The 14,124-nt window shown below is 38.1% G+C and overlaps 1 protein-coding gene across 7 annotated transcripts in view; it reads right to left on the reverse strand.

Moving 5' to 3' along the window:
• The window catches only part of Liprin-gamma (liprin protein kazrin), a 57,976-nt gene that overhangs the window by 21,415 nt on the left and 22,437 nt on the right, over positions 1 to 14,124 (reverse strand). Inside the window, exon 1 of one of the 7 annotated variants that reach the window (XM_089469647.1) lies at positions 5,920 to 6,433. The exons of the other annotated variants lie outside the window; for them this stretch is intronic. The gene's annotated coding sequence lies outside the window, so the exon portion shown is untranslated. Of the gene's footprint in view, positions 1 to 5,919; positions 6,434 to 14,124 lie in introns of those variants that run through there. 7 annotated transcript variants of the gene reach the window in all.

Below are 14,124 nucleotides of genomic sequence, written 5' to 3' on the forward strand. Positions count from 1 at the left end.
TATATTTGTATTTAGCTAAAATATATTATAGACTCCTATTTATTTATTTACATTCTTTATTAATTTCAATAGCTGCGTCAATATCGTCTCGTCTGCATGTCCGTCCGCCCGTCTATGTCTACTTTGGGCTGCTTGACTGTCTGTCTGTCTGTTGCTATGGAACCTTGTGAAAAATTAACGCGAAATTTTCCATAAAATTTCTTCTCTAATGCTCTCAGTTGCATTTTCATAGAATTTCACTAAAGTCAATATCAAACTAAAAAGATGAGAATTTCTAACAAGCTTTCGCTTAAGTATATAAAGTTCATTGTCTAAATTTGTAGCTGCTACGCCCACTTTTACTTGGAAAAAATAAATGCCATAGGGCTTAAGGTATCTCCTAGTTGCACACTTCCAACTAAAAGAGTCTTACTTTGTTATATGATAAAATATATAGAAAATTCTTAACATATCCATATAATCATATACGGAGCATTTTCGCTTTGCTTATATTGAATCTATGTGCACATTCTCTGAACTTAAACGTGTTGTGCTTAAGAAATGAGATAATATTGCTTGCTTATGAACAAATAGCATTTTCATATGACAGATAACAAACTCTAGAAAATGTATGCAAATGATGGAATTCCGCCCCTCAGCCATAATCCAATTAAATGCAATTGTATCTGCATCTTTACCTGTTACACACACACACACATACATCTAGCAATTGCAGTCACGTAGTCAGATTTCGTTGTGACAGATATCAGCCGGAGGTATCCTTGTTTGTTCAGCGAACTTTGGAGCTGAAATTTGCTGAAGAGCTGCAAATGAGGCAGTTATTATATAACTGAATTGCCAGCCTTCCACTCCCACTCGCCCGCTCTTCCCCCATCTCTCTCACTCCCTCTTTCTATGATACTATTGGGCTGTCTCTGTTGTCGCGCTGACAGGCGACAGGCAGCAATAATTGGAAATTAATAAGCCGAGCAAAACGCATTCCAAACAGCTTCAATTACAGCGCCATGGCAATAGTTACAATAGATACAACTGATGTGATGATATGGAAAGAGGCCTACATATAGAGGTTATAGCTGACAGCAGCTCCTTTACACAAATGACTCATAAATATGACTCATTTTACACACACACACACACACATACATATACTATAATATATAGGTATGTATATAGAGTTTTAGTATTAATTTCCTGTTGGGCTCGACTCGATTCGATTATCCCTCTCTGGCCGAGCAGGCAAAAACTTTAGTTGGTCTGATTAGCTGTCCGTAACACGTCACAGCTAAGACCGGGCACATCATCAGCACACTGATTTCATGTCAGCCCCCAACTGCCCCCCACTTCCCCTGTGCCAACATCATTCATATGCAAATTATATAGTGCAGCCGTTAGACCAGCTATTCACAGTTATTTAAGCCTTGCCACAATTCAGCCTGAATTGTATTCAGCACATTTCTTGCCACGTATTTGTTTGCCTTGATGAAGTTCGCTTCGCTCGGCTATAATCGGCCATAAGTTTCGCAAGTTAACTCATAAAGTAACTGCAAGTGAGTGACTCTTGGCTGTCCAGTGTTGCAAAACGTATTCTGTGATACGCTCTCTTCCAGCAGCTGTCACACTTTCAATTGTTTTTCACTTTACACCTTTGTGAATGGATTTCCTTTATAAGCATTTTCCTTTAAGGGCGTTTCATTAAGTTTGACATTCTAATTAAGTTTATTTTCTTTTGAATTATAAATGCAAATAAGTTGAGAACTTTTAGAGTTTAGTGCTATAAAATGGTCTTCTTCATAGCTCAGTTGTTGAACACTTTTCAATTGTTTTTGTTGCTTGTTTGGAAGGTGCTTTAAGGGTATATTGGCTTTTGTATAGTTTCTGAATGAATGGCAGATAGTTGGGTGAGGCGTGGTAAAGTGGGATAAATTGAAGCTGGGCAAACGTGATTTTGGAGCATTTTCATATATTTTTTTATCAGTTTCAGTTTTATTTATATTTATTAATTTATTTTTTAAATATTTTGAGAAAAAGGTATGTTACTTTTTACTTAACAAAAAAAAAAAAAAATAAAAAAATAAAATAAAATAAAATAAATAAAATAATAAATACATGAAAAAAAAAGTTTTATAAATGATAAAAATGATTTACAAATAATTTAGTATTCATCTATTGACAGTATGATATCATAATATGTGAGCAATATGAGAAGTATGTAGAAAAAAATATATCTCCTTGTACATATATATACATGGAAATATGCTGCCTAGAAATCTATTCTCTGATTATTTTGTTGTAACTCTTAGATAACTCAAGTATGAGTATTAAACTATTATTAGTACTACTACCTTTTGTTTTCATATCGCCGCTGTATTTATTGGTGCTGTACGAATACATTATTGGCATACTGTACTGTATATATATGTACTATATATATATGGATAAGGTTAGTATAGTATAGGTATAGTTTCACTTGATTCAGTTATACAATTTCTTTAGCTCTAATCAACTTTTTTTTTAAGGTTAAGTCTCGTTTTATTCCTGATTAGTAACCTAAATTGCTCTTCAAGATTTTCCTAATCACAATTGACAGAGCCTGAGTCATTTAACAGTGCATGTCTGTTACCCTTCACTGTTAATGAAATACTGTTAAATATTTGAAAACATCAGACCTGCTGTCTGTCAATCTTGGCAACTAACAATACTCAAATGTACTTTTGATAGATGACTGCTTAAAGGAGTTCAGCTCAGGCTGGGGTAAACACCTTTTGGGGGAGAGGCAGGATTAGACACACGTAGAGGCTGCACGGCTCGTGACTTCGTGACGCGCATTTGTCTGTGATTCCCGGCATTGACTGTGATAGCTGTGAATAGTGCTAGCAGCTAGAGGACTACCAGCTGCTATCTATCTACTATCTACCTTCTACTGTCTACTATCTGCTGTCTGCTAACGGTTTGTTTTTCGCTGATTTGCTCAACCGAGCAGAAGGTAAAGTTTGCGCTGAGCAACTCATTTAGTTTGCAATTAATTAGTGGCAACAGGGTGGCACTTGCCGTTGCAGCCAGCACAGGGTGGAGTTTGTGTTTTTCATTAAACTAAATAGATGCGGCTTCAACTTGTTTGCTGCCCTTGTTGTTGTAGTTTTAGTTGTTGTAGCTGTTTGGCCGGCAAGTTTGGAAAGCGTTTTCCGGTTCCGAATCCGGCTACAAAAAAAAAAAAAAAAAAAAGGGAAAAGAAAAGCGCTTACTGAATATATTTGTGGGGGGCGCGAAATGGAAATGCTTGAAATGCTTGACCCAATTGGCAGCCCCAGCCGAACGAGAAACATGCAAAACATTTTTTGCTCAGCTTAAGGTAAAGAGCTGAGCAGAGCGGAGCAGGCGGAGGCATAACTCTGTGTAATCTAGGGTCAGTAAATGATTTTCCCATTAAAAAGCATGAGTGTGTGTGTGTGTGTGCGATAGAGATAGGGCAAGGCACTGATGCACACAGAGGGGGGAGTGGAGGCTGCTTGTGATAAGTAAAAGTTTGTTGTTTCTTGCGGCAGCTGTGCGCTGTGTGAGGATTCAGTGCAACAACTTGGTGGCAGGCCCCGGAGACCTAACCCTGTACTTACACAATTTGATAACCTACTTTTGGCATAATGCTCTAGTTGTTGTTGTTGTTGTTGTTGCTGCTACCATTGTTGTTGTTATTGTTTGGGCTGCAGTGTGTTTCGGTTGGCAACATTAAAAATTTACACATAATGACATTGACGCACACTTTGAGCAGCTGGCAGAGCACCGCCAGAGAGAGAGAGAGAGAGAGAGAGACAGAGAGAGAGAGGGGGGGGGGAGCAGGAGGCGGCTGCGGCTGAGGCACACAGACGCACTCATGTCCTTGAGCTTATGTTTTTGTTTGGCATTAAGAGCATGTCGAGTCACCAAGTGCGTGGGACACACATACACTCACACACACACACACACCTTCACATATATCAGGGACAGCAGCAGCTGGTGGAGGAAGGCGCGTGGCTGCACACCGAGTTGCCTACAAACAGAGACGACGTTTGCGGCAACGGAACTTGCCACGGATGTGTTAGCCCTTGCCACGTTGGCTATCTGCTGGTGGGCGTGGCTGGGCGACAGTTCAGCACAAATAAAATGAAGAAGCAGCTGAAAGGACAGTGAAGTAGGGGCGCTGCGCTCACAGCTTGCCACTTGGGAAATACTTTAAGTCCTTTGCCTTAATAGCCCAGCCTTTTTCAGTCTTCGTTTCAGTGTTCAGCTCTGTTCAGTCCGTAGATGGCATTTTCATTCCTTTGCTTCCTTTTGCCGCTCGGGTGAATTATTGTCAAGCGATTTATTACGCGCAACGGGCTGTTGCTGCTCCTGCTGCTCCAGCTGCTGCTCCTGCTGTTGCTGCTGCTGCTCCACATGGCGTATGCGTAACAATAATTGTAATAAAATGCACGTAATATTTTGCTATTGCTCTTGGCTTGGGCCAACCCCGCATAATGTAGTGCCCAGCCGAGCAAACATGCTGCAACATTTCCACACATGGCTATGAAATTATTTCACAATTATTTAACATGCACGAAAAGCGGGAAAACAAACAGACACGGACGTCAGTTTGTGGCTCCCTCTTTAAATGGCTACAAATTCGTTTTCGGTTTGCGCCACTTCACTTGCCACTAACCCCATTAGCCGCTCTGTCAGCCGTCATGCTGTCAGCTGATTAGCATCAGGTGAGACAATAGTTGAATAAATTGCTGCCGCTGCCCACTTAAAGCCCGAACCATACAATTAAGTTCAATTGCCCCACTGATCGCCCGTGATAGTGTTGTACCTATTACACCTGCTGTTTGGGGTGGCAAAGCAAGGGGAGGGGGGGGGGGGGGTTTAATATGGAAATCAATCTGCTAGTTTATATCTTTCATGGTCAAGCAGATAGTTCCTATAACTAATTAATTATGTATAGCTAATATGTATAAATAATTATTTAAATCCCATTTAACTGCCAAATTCGAAATTTATTTTGAATTAATTTTTTTTTTAATTTAATTATTTTTATTTTTTTTTATTTATTTATTTCCAGGCATATTTAAATTTTCCATAATTTTCTTGAAATATATGTTTACTAATTATATTTGAATTTGTTACATATTTATTATAAACATTTTTAGATTTAGATTTATTTGTGTAAAATAAATCTTTAATTCTTCAATTATTGTATATCGGTCTTTACATTATTTATATTATTTATATTATTTGTATATTCCTAAATTTTTTAATATTTAATATCATTTAATATATATTATGTGCTGTATATAGTTATATATGTATTTATTATAAATTTTAATATATATTTTTTCAGGAAAAAAATCGAATTTAACCCCATCATTCGACCAGATCTTCTACACCCACTCTCTTTGTTGTTCGTTTTGTCTTTTTCCATATAAACTCTGTTTCTTTGTGTGTGTGTGTGTGTGTGTGTTTTCAAGTCGAAACGAATGCGTCGCAATTTATGCTGACACAGATTTGGTTGCCCCATCAGTTCTCACTGTCAATGCTCAAGACTGTTGGAAATTTCCCTTTTTTAAGCAGACGCACACACACACACACACACGCACACACACACATACACACACACACACGTGCACACAGACAGAGACAAATATTGACCGAATTTCGGCGAATTTGGCCGCTTTTCTCTTGCGGCTTTGGTGGCCATGTTTTGTGAGTGTATGTGTGTGAGTGCGTGTGTGTGTGAGTGTGTGTGAGTATGTGTGAGTAAGCGTAGCTTTTGTCGCTGTTTTCATTGTCTGTTTAACAGCGTAAATACGTAAATAAAGCATGAAACTGCGTGTATGTGAGTGTGTGTGTGTGTGTGTGTGTGTGTGCCTGTGTAGAGTCAGAAAAAACAGCATTATATTTGGCATTTACCTTTGAGCCGACGCGTCGTCAACTGCAATCGAAATGACTTGGAGCATTTGTGGATGCTGCCGCAGCAATTGCAATTTGAATTGTGGGCAGCAGCGTTTGGTGGTTTGCTCGTGTCCAACTTGTTTGTGTTATTGACACTCAAGAGCATTCACTTACACACACACACGCGCGCACACTAGCACGAACACACACACACGCGCGGATACGCACGCCTACACACGTGTAAGCCGTCGACTATGTATACAAATATACATACATATACATATATATTTATATATGTATATATATATATATGTATATTTATATGTATGTGTGTGAGGGATTAAATATCTTTATGGATTTGTATTTTTGCACTGCGAAGACATCCTATTCGGCGTATGTTTCGTATGCCACTGAGCGCCAGCATTGGCCAGCCGGAGAGTCCTTGGCATTACTGCGAGAGTTGACGTCACTCCGAAAGCTCCGAATGCAGCCGAGTGCAATGGAGAGGCTGGAGAGCTAGGCGCCTGCGCAACTAAGCGGAGCTTTTACACGAGAGTGGGTGCCTCTCGCTCGCTCCTTCTCTGGCAAATGTTTGTTTACGTTTTTGGTGATTTTGTTGGCCCGGCCACTCCGGCAATCCGCAGTCTGATCCCTGTCCGTGTTTGCCTCGCATAAGCCGAAGGTCAGCTCGTCGTCAGCGGCAGCGGGAAAGCATCCTTATCGAAGCAGACTCGAAATGCCAATGCAAAATAAATTGAGGCTTTCGCTCAACCAGTGGCCTCTTTCGGCTCCTGCCAGCAGCAGCCCAATTAACCAGCACAGAAATATTCTGCTTGCCGCATTGCCCAAACAACAAATTGAAATAAGTGCAGAGCGAGCGAGGGATAGATAGATGAAGAGAAAGAGGGAAGGCAGAGGTAAGGCTGCTGTAAACAATTGCAACACATTCCAACGGTCAAAGAATTTTCAATTGAAGCTCGTGAAATCTTAGAACTCACAAAACATATTTTCTCTCGCCACAAAAACTAGAGAATTATGAAGTTCATTAGCCAACAGACTCTCTATTCCTGGACTTAGTCCAGCCTTAAGCAGATTAACAATGTGTTTCCTTTCACTGCGAAACAAACAACTTATCCAACAGCTATATTCGATGTCTTCAGCTGTCACTTTGGACATTGTTTGCCCAGTGCCTGGGTCCATTATGTGTGCGTGTGTGTGTGTGGGGGGCGATGCCACTCGATGACTCTGTTGGCATTGTTGGCACTCCTTTATCCATTCGCTTGGCAGCCACAAGTGATTGTGGGCCAAGTTGCTCTGGTTAAGGATTGAATAACAATCAACCAAACGCCCAGAGAAACATCATTCGGGCTATGCCTCAGCTGACATCTTCACATATTCCACTCGAAATATTCTAAATATTTACGCTTTTCACAAAGCATATTATTTTTGAATTATAAATTGATTTTACTTGGAATAATACAAGAAGGTTTTTTTCTTGAATTTTTTCAATTGCTTAAGTATAATAAGAGTAGATGATATGCCTTAGTGCAAATTTCATTTCAAATCAAAGGCAAAAAAAAAAAAAAAAGAAAAAAAAAATTCTACAATTTTTATATCAATTTTTACAAAACAAAAATAATGTATTTTAATTAAAAAAAAAATAATAATAATAATAATAATAAGCTTACATAAAATTAAAAATTTATAATAAAATATTTTGATTTAATATTATTATATTACATAAATATTTAAAATAAAATATTTATAATTAATATTTTTATTTTTATTTGCGAACTTGTAGCTTAAAGAAAAGAACAAAATATTCCATTAGCATACGCTCTATAATTATTAAAGTTATTTAAATTATCTAATAAAAGAAACTCAATAAAGAAAATTATTCGTCTTGATTCCAAAAAAAAAAAAAAAATCAAAACAAAACATCCACCCGCTCACTCATTAATTGATTTAAATATTGCCGAATTTCCCCTTAATACAAAAATTTTAATACACGAAACTTTTCATTTTTGCACTAATTGATTGCAATTTGCAGCACTTTTCGCTAATAAAACCGAAAAGAGAACGAAAACTTTTGATATTAAGCAACTTTCATTGTTTACCATGTGCTGGGTGAGGGTATATAAAGAGTCGAGCTATTTGCTTTTGTGTGCCATTCGAGTCATTTAACTTGCACTGAAATTGAACAAACTAATTTGATTTGTTTGCCGAGATACGAGAGAGAAAGAGACAGACACACAGAGAGAGAGAGAGAGAGAGAGAGAGAGAGAGAGACTCAGTAATTAGTTGGTTTGGCCTGCACAAATATAGGTACGCACATTCAGGCTCGTTTGTCTCGGCAAATATGCTGAGAGTATCTGAGCAGAGAATGGATATATATATAGTATATATATATATGTGTATGTGGCATGAATATCCATCCATTGTGAGATGCTCTAATTAAGCATAGTGCCTGCTGCAGCATGTTGTAGTTAGTTTATGTTTGATTTGCCTCCATAATCCGAGTCTACCTGCCACATACACACAAATAAAAGTATATATATATATGTATGTATGTGTGTGTGAGTGACATTCATTGTGTTGCTAGATCATATCAGCCGAGCTGCATTCAACTTAAATGCTGATAGAATTTTATCAACTCCATGTCAAAACTTATTTCGCCCATTGTCGATGTGGTTTTCCAGCTGCGGCTAATAGAACTTTATCGGCCTGGTCTGCCAACATCCTGATGTGGCAAAAAAAGAGAGACATGAACACACACACACACACATAGTTTGTGTGATATATTTGAATTTTATTTTTATCAGCTTCAAGCAGGAAACAGCAGCAGGAGCAACAGCAGGAGCAGCAGCAGGAGCAACATAATATGAACTCCATATCAGCTAGATATATACATATTCTCATGTGTATATTAACAATCGATTGAAGTCGAGTTCATTCATCTCGCCAGGCTACGCCTATGTGCATATATATATATATATATACATATATTGCATATACATATATATAAACTGGTAAATATAACAACTATTCGTCACAGTTGGCTCATGAAAAGGTCTTCAAACACTCGAGCAACATTCGAGCAATGCAATTTACGGCTTTGTTGTTGCTCAAATGTGACTGAGGCAACAATTCAAGCTGCAAGTGTAAAACGAGCGAAGGACAGAGAGAGAGAGTGAGAGAGAGAGGGAGAGAGAGAGGGAGAGAGAGAGCGAGATGGATGTAGGTGAGTGGGAAATTCGATTGCTGATGGAGTACAATTGATAAGATTAACGTGAGACACCCTGTCGGACACCCTGTTTGAGGTTACATATTCACTAAAATATGCTGGGCCGAAATATGAATATTTCTATATATTTCATATTTATTTGGAACCATAAATTTATCAATTTATATCTAGAAATATAGATTATACTCAATATATTTTATTTAGTATACATTAAAAATAATAAAGTGATAAAAAATGTTGTGTATTGATTTATAATCTAATATATTAATAATATTGGTAATATTTTTATATTAAATAAAATATTTAATTGAGTAAAAGATTTGCTTGAATATTATTAATATATCAAATATATTTATTTTAGAGTATGCATATTAATATATGTACAAATGTATGTATTATTAAATCAATTAAATATTATGTTATATTGTTGTCAAAAGAGTTTTCAATATACTCTAATTATATTTATTTATTAATTTTTTTTTTCGCATAAAAATAAACAAAGCATATAAATTATATCATTTAAACTGGATGACAATAAAAATAAATTAATAGTAAGTCAATAACATTTAACTTTAATTTATTTTCCAGCCTGTCTTTATTCCATACAATCAATAAAAATTCTATTGAAAATTCTGTTGACGCATTGCTCCACATACTGCGAGGCTGCATAATGCGAGGCTATCTGGTTAACAAAGCTTTGACGCGCCTACTCACAGAGTGCATAGAAAGCTGACAAAAGCAGCGGCAAAGCGTGGCTAGAGCAAGAAGAAGAGCGAGTGCTCCATTCACTCCATTCCCATTCCCATTCCCCGTTCCCAATCCCATTTCCATTTCCACTTCCACTGCGATTGTCGTTTGCAACTCCTCCTCAACTTAAATGGATGTGGATGCAATTGTGTACTCTGTTGTCTTAGTGTGTGTGTGTGTGTGCTTTGTCAACGATCTGATGCGTTGTCAGGCAACCACATCATCCTGCCTGCAACTTCATCTACAACTCGAGTCGAGTCCCCGCTTAGGGAAACTACAATATAAGCGACCTGCCGCTGCCTCGTGTTGTTGCAAGCCCGAGCATGTTTATCAATGTTCAGCGCTTATCGCCGTCAGCCGTCAGCCACCAGCCGCCATTTTGCCAGGGCGGAAACGGGCAGCGCTGTGTGTGTGGCACACGGAAAAGGGGAGGGGGGGGGGGGAGCTGGGGAAGCAGGGGGCGGCCTGGCGTTAGCTTGACAACTTATTTCAACATCTTGTTTTTATCCGTCCTTCGTTTCCTATTTTCATTTATTGGCAAAACTTTTTGCACATCTGTGCGAAAACAAGCACAAGGTATGCATGTGTGTGTGGGTGTGTGTGGGTGTGTTTGTGTGCGCCTGTGTTTAGCTGTCGGCAAAGTTGATGGCATTGTTCAAGTAACCCATACATACATAAATAAGCATGCATATAAAATACGCATTCACAAAATAAAATATTCGTGTGTGCTTGGCGAAATATTCTCACAATTTATTTTTTATTAAATTCCATAGCTGATGCATTCGAGTTCCTCCTGCAGTCGAGGACAAACTTAAATAAGCCGAGACCCGGCAGTCGTCAAACCATTTTGGCAAGAGTCAAAGGATCTCATATGTTGCCTTATGTCAATAGCCCAGCTCTGTAGATAGCAGGCAAATAGTTCCACTCTCTACCTCTCTCACTCTCCCTCTCCCTCTCTCTCTCTCTTTCCCACACAGCAATTTAGTAAAAGGATTATGTTCTTAGCTTAAAAGTTGTCACAAATTTAGTGTCAAACTTCTGGTCTAACAACAAGTGATAATCTCTTGAATCGATTGGTGTGTAAATTCTGTAAATCAAATTCAAGAAATTTATGCATTTTTAATAAACTCTGTGTCTGCAACAGCAGCAGCGGAATTCATTGTAAATGCGAATTGGAAATTTGGGGTATTATGATGATGGGTAAATGTATGTAAGCAGACGGCTCTATTAAAACTTAAGTGACTGATGTATTAGAAATGATAATGAAATGTCAGCTACGAGTGAACTAAAAAAGTATTTTCTGAACTTTATTTAGATGCGAATATAATATTCTCTCTAAGACATTCTGTAGAGCAAGCTTTGAGTTAATAAGTAGAGATTCACTCTAGAATGCCATTGTCTCTGAGTGGACCAAAATGTCAGCAAGTCTCGGGCTGCTCGCTCAGTTCGGGCTGCCTGCAGCTCGTTTCTTGAGAGCATCTCAAGGCCAGAGTCAAGGAAGAGGCGACTCATCTTCAGACAAAGTGATTTGATTATTGATTTTTAATTATTTTCATATTATATTTACTTTTACGTAAATCCAAATGATATTGTCCAAATCAAATTGACTGTTGAATAGGCTAAATATCGAGTGCCAAAATTTGTATAAGTTATTTGATATGAAATTTATTATACATGATTTGATATGCAATTGATTATTTATCATTATATTATAATTTATCAAACTAAGTATATTTGAACGAACAAAACTTAAAATGAGCTCATATGGATATCAAGTAAATTGATTTTTAATTTGGGATGATTTTCACTGAATCTTTACTTTCAAATTAATTGAAACTATTTATCAAATCAATTATTACTTTAAGTAAATACAAATTAGTTATAGAATGAAATCTATTGATTTTTGAATAGGTTGCAAACCGAGTGCCGCAGCTTGCTTAAGCTGATTTTATATGAAAATTCCGACAAAATTTGATTGCTCAAATTAAGCTTCAGCTGCCGTTTTTCCAACTAAATGTAATCTTGTTTATATATATTAAATATTGTAGTTAAATTATATAAATTTATTTATACATATATGTACATTTAATTGTTGTAGTTTTATTATATGCATAAATAAAATATTTTGCTAAACTTCTAGATTAACCCATAAACTGAATGGCTTCCTCCCTCCCTCTCTCTCTCACACTCCCACTCTCTTATCAACCCAGCTTAATTATAAACTTCCTTCAGTCTATAGACAAGTAGCATACTCCACTCCAATATTATCCGCTTCGCCATTCCTAAACTCTAGAATACTTGAGAAGAGAAATATATTGGCTTTTAATGTGACAGCATCGAGCGGATGACAAAAAAAAAAAAAAATAAAATAAAATAAATAAAATGAAAACAAAAGCAGAACGCGTTGGCAATTACAAGTTACAAGTGCAATTATTTGTATTACGTATACGTAATATGCTCGTAGTCGTGCTCGCATGTAGGTCCGCCGCTGTTTAGTTGGCCCTCTTGTGCTTTGCCGGATATTGCTAAACGGTTTATCGCACTTGGTTGCCGAGGGCGGCGCCGCCGACGACCGGAAGCAGCGATATATTATTAATGACTACATATAAGGCACTGGGCACCGCACAGCGGCCACTCGAGCCAGCGCACAATGCGGCGTATGCGCAATATACATGCAGATACAAATATATATATACATATATATGTAAGCTTTTATATATTTTATTGCCAACGACCGGAGCAGCCAAAACGAAGAAAAATATAAACATTCAGCCAGGCTCAATTGTTGTTGGCGTCACATTTGTAAAAATGCGCATCTTGCCTTATGGCTTAGGCTGTGGCGGGGCGTGGGCGGAGTGCGGAGGTCTAAGAGCGGAGGCTTGGGGGTTACGGGCTTTTGGGTTTTAGTCCCCGCCATTCGCATTCCCCTTTGAGCGCTTATTGTAAAGCGCCTTAATAAGATTTTATTGCGCCGAGTCACGGGTCGCGCCAGCCGAGAGGAGGCTGTGCCAAGTCGTTCGTACGTGTCTGTGTACAACTGACGCAGATAATAAGTTCCATTCATGGCATAGAGAACGTGGGAGAGAGCGAAAGAGTGGGAGAGAGAGAGAGAGAGAGAGAGAGAGAGAGCGAGAGGTAGAGCGATCCCCTCACTTGCCGTTGTTTGGTTTCTTTCCCATTCAGTTAGTCCGCCCTGGCCATCAGGCTCTCCTCTACCCCCTGCAAAGCCAAAAGGATAATGACTGACCATTTAGAGCAGCCTACCCCAATTCGGGGGCACAGACGAGGCACAGTGGAGGCACTGAATTGGCTATTTGGGATTCGTTTTCGTTTTCATCTGTGGTTATGTTTGCGGCTATTAGTGTCAAGTAATTAATAAGCGTCGGGTCAGGCGTGAAAGCATTTCAAATGCTTCAACAACTTTTTTTGCTCTTTGCTTTTCCTTTTTTTATCTGCAGCTAAAACTTTAATTACGCTGGATTACTAGAATAAATGTTTATGGCTGTTGCCATCGACCGAAAACATACGAAACTCGTAGCCTTTAAGCTCTGCGCATCAGGGACATATATAGTATTCCGGGTCGCCCTTCAAAATATTGACAACATAAAATATCATGATAAAAATGTATGAAACAAGAAGGGAAAGGGAAGGAATATAAATACAAATATCCACTATACGCAATGTCATGAATTCTTTATGGTGGCATTTTTCAAATATTATTGCAGAAAGTTTTCCTTTTTGCTCTTACTTTTTTTTCCTTTTTTTTGGGAGAATAGGAAACGTGCGTTCGCCGTTTATAAGCTGGTATATATGTGTATATATACATATATTTGTACATATGTATGTGTGTATGTATGTATTAGCTATAAATCGAGTTTGCCTCGATGCTGGCAATACGCAACTGACGCAGTCAGTAGCCTTTAAGCTACTTAGCCATATTTCAATAGGAACAAGAAGCAATATTGCAGACGGGTGTATACGACTGCCCCCTGCTCGTTCAGAGTATAAAAAAAAGAGTTGAATTATTTATATTCAAATTTTCAGGGAGAGAGAGAGAGAGTCATTTAATTCTCGACTGTTTTAGTAAAAGCTTTAACATTTTACCAGATATAGTGGAATGACCTGACAGAATGGAAAGACGGATGGATAGACAGACGGAGGGACAGTGAAGCAGGCAAATAGACAGAGAGATAAACATATGAAGAGGCAGACGAGCAGAGAGATAAACAGAT

The sequence above is a fragment of the Drosophila arizonae genome, chromosome 5 (assembly GCF_054131065.1).
Source record: "Drosophila arizonae isolate 15081-1271.41 chromosome 5, UAZ_ARI_1.0, whole genome shotgun sequence".
NCBI lineage: Eukaryota > Metazoa > Arthropoda > Insecta > Diptera > Drosophilidae > Drosophila > Drosophila arizonae.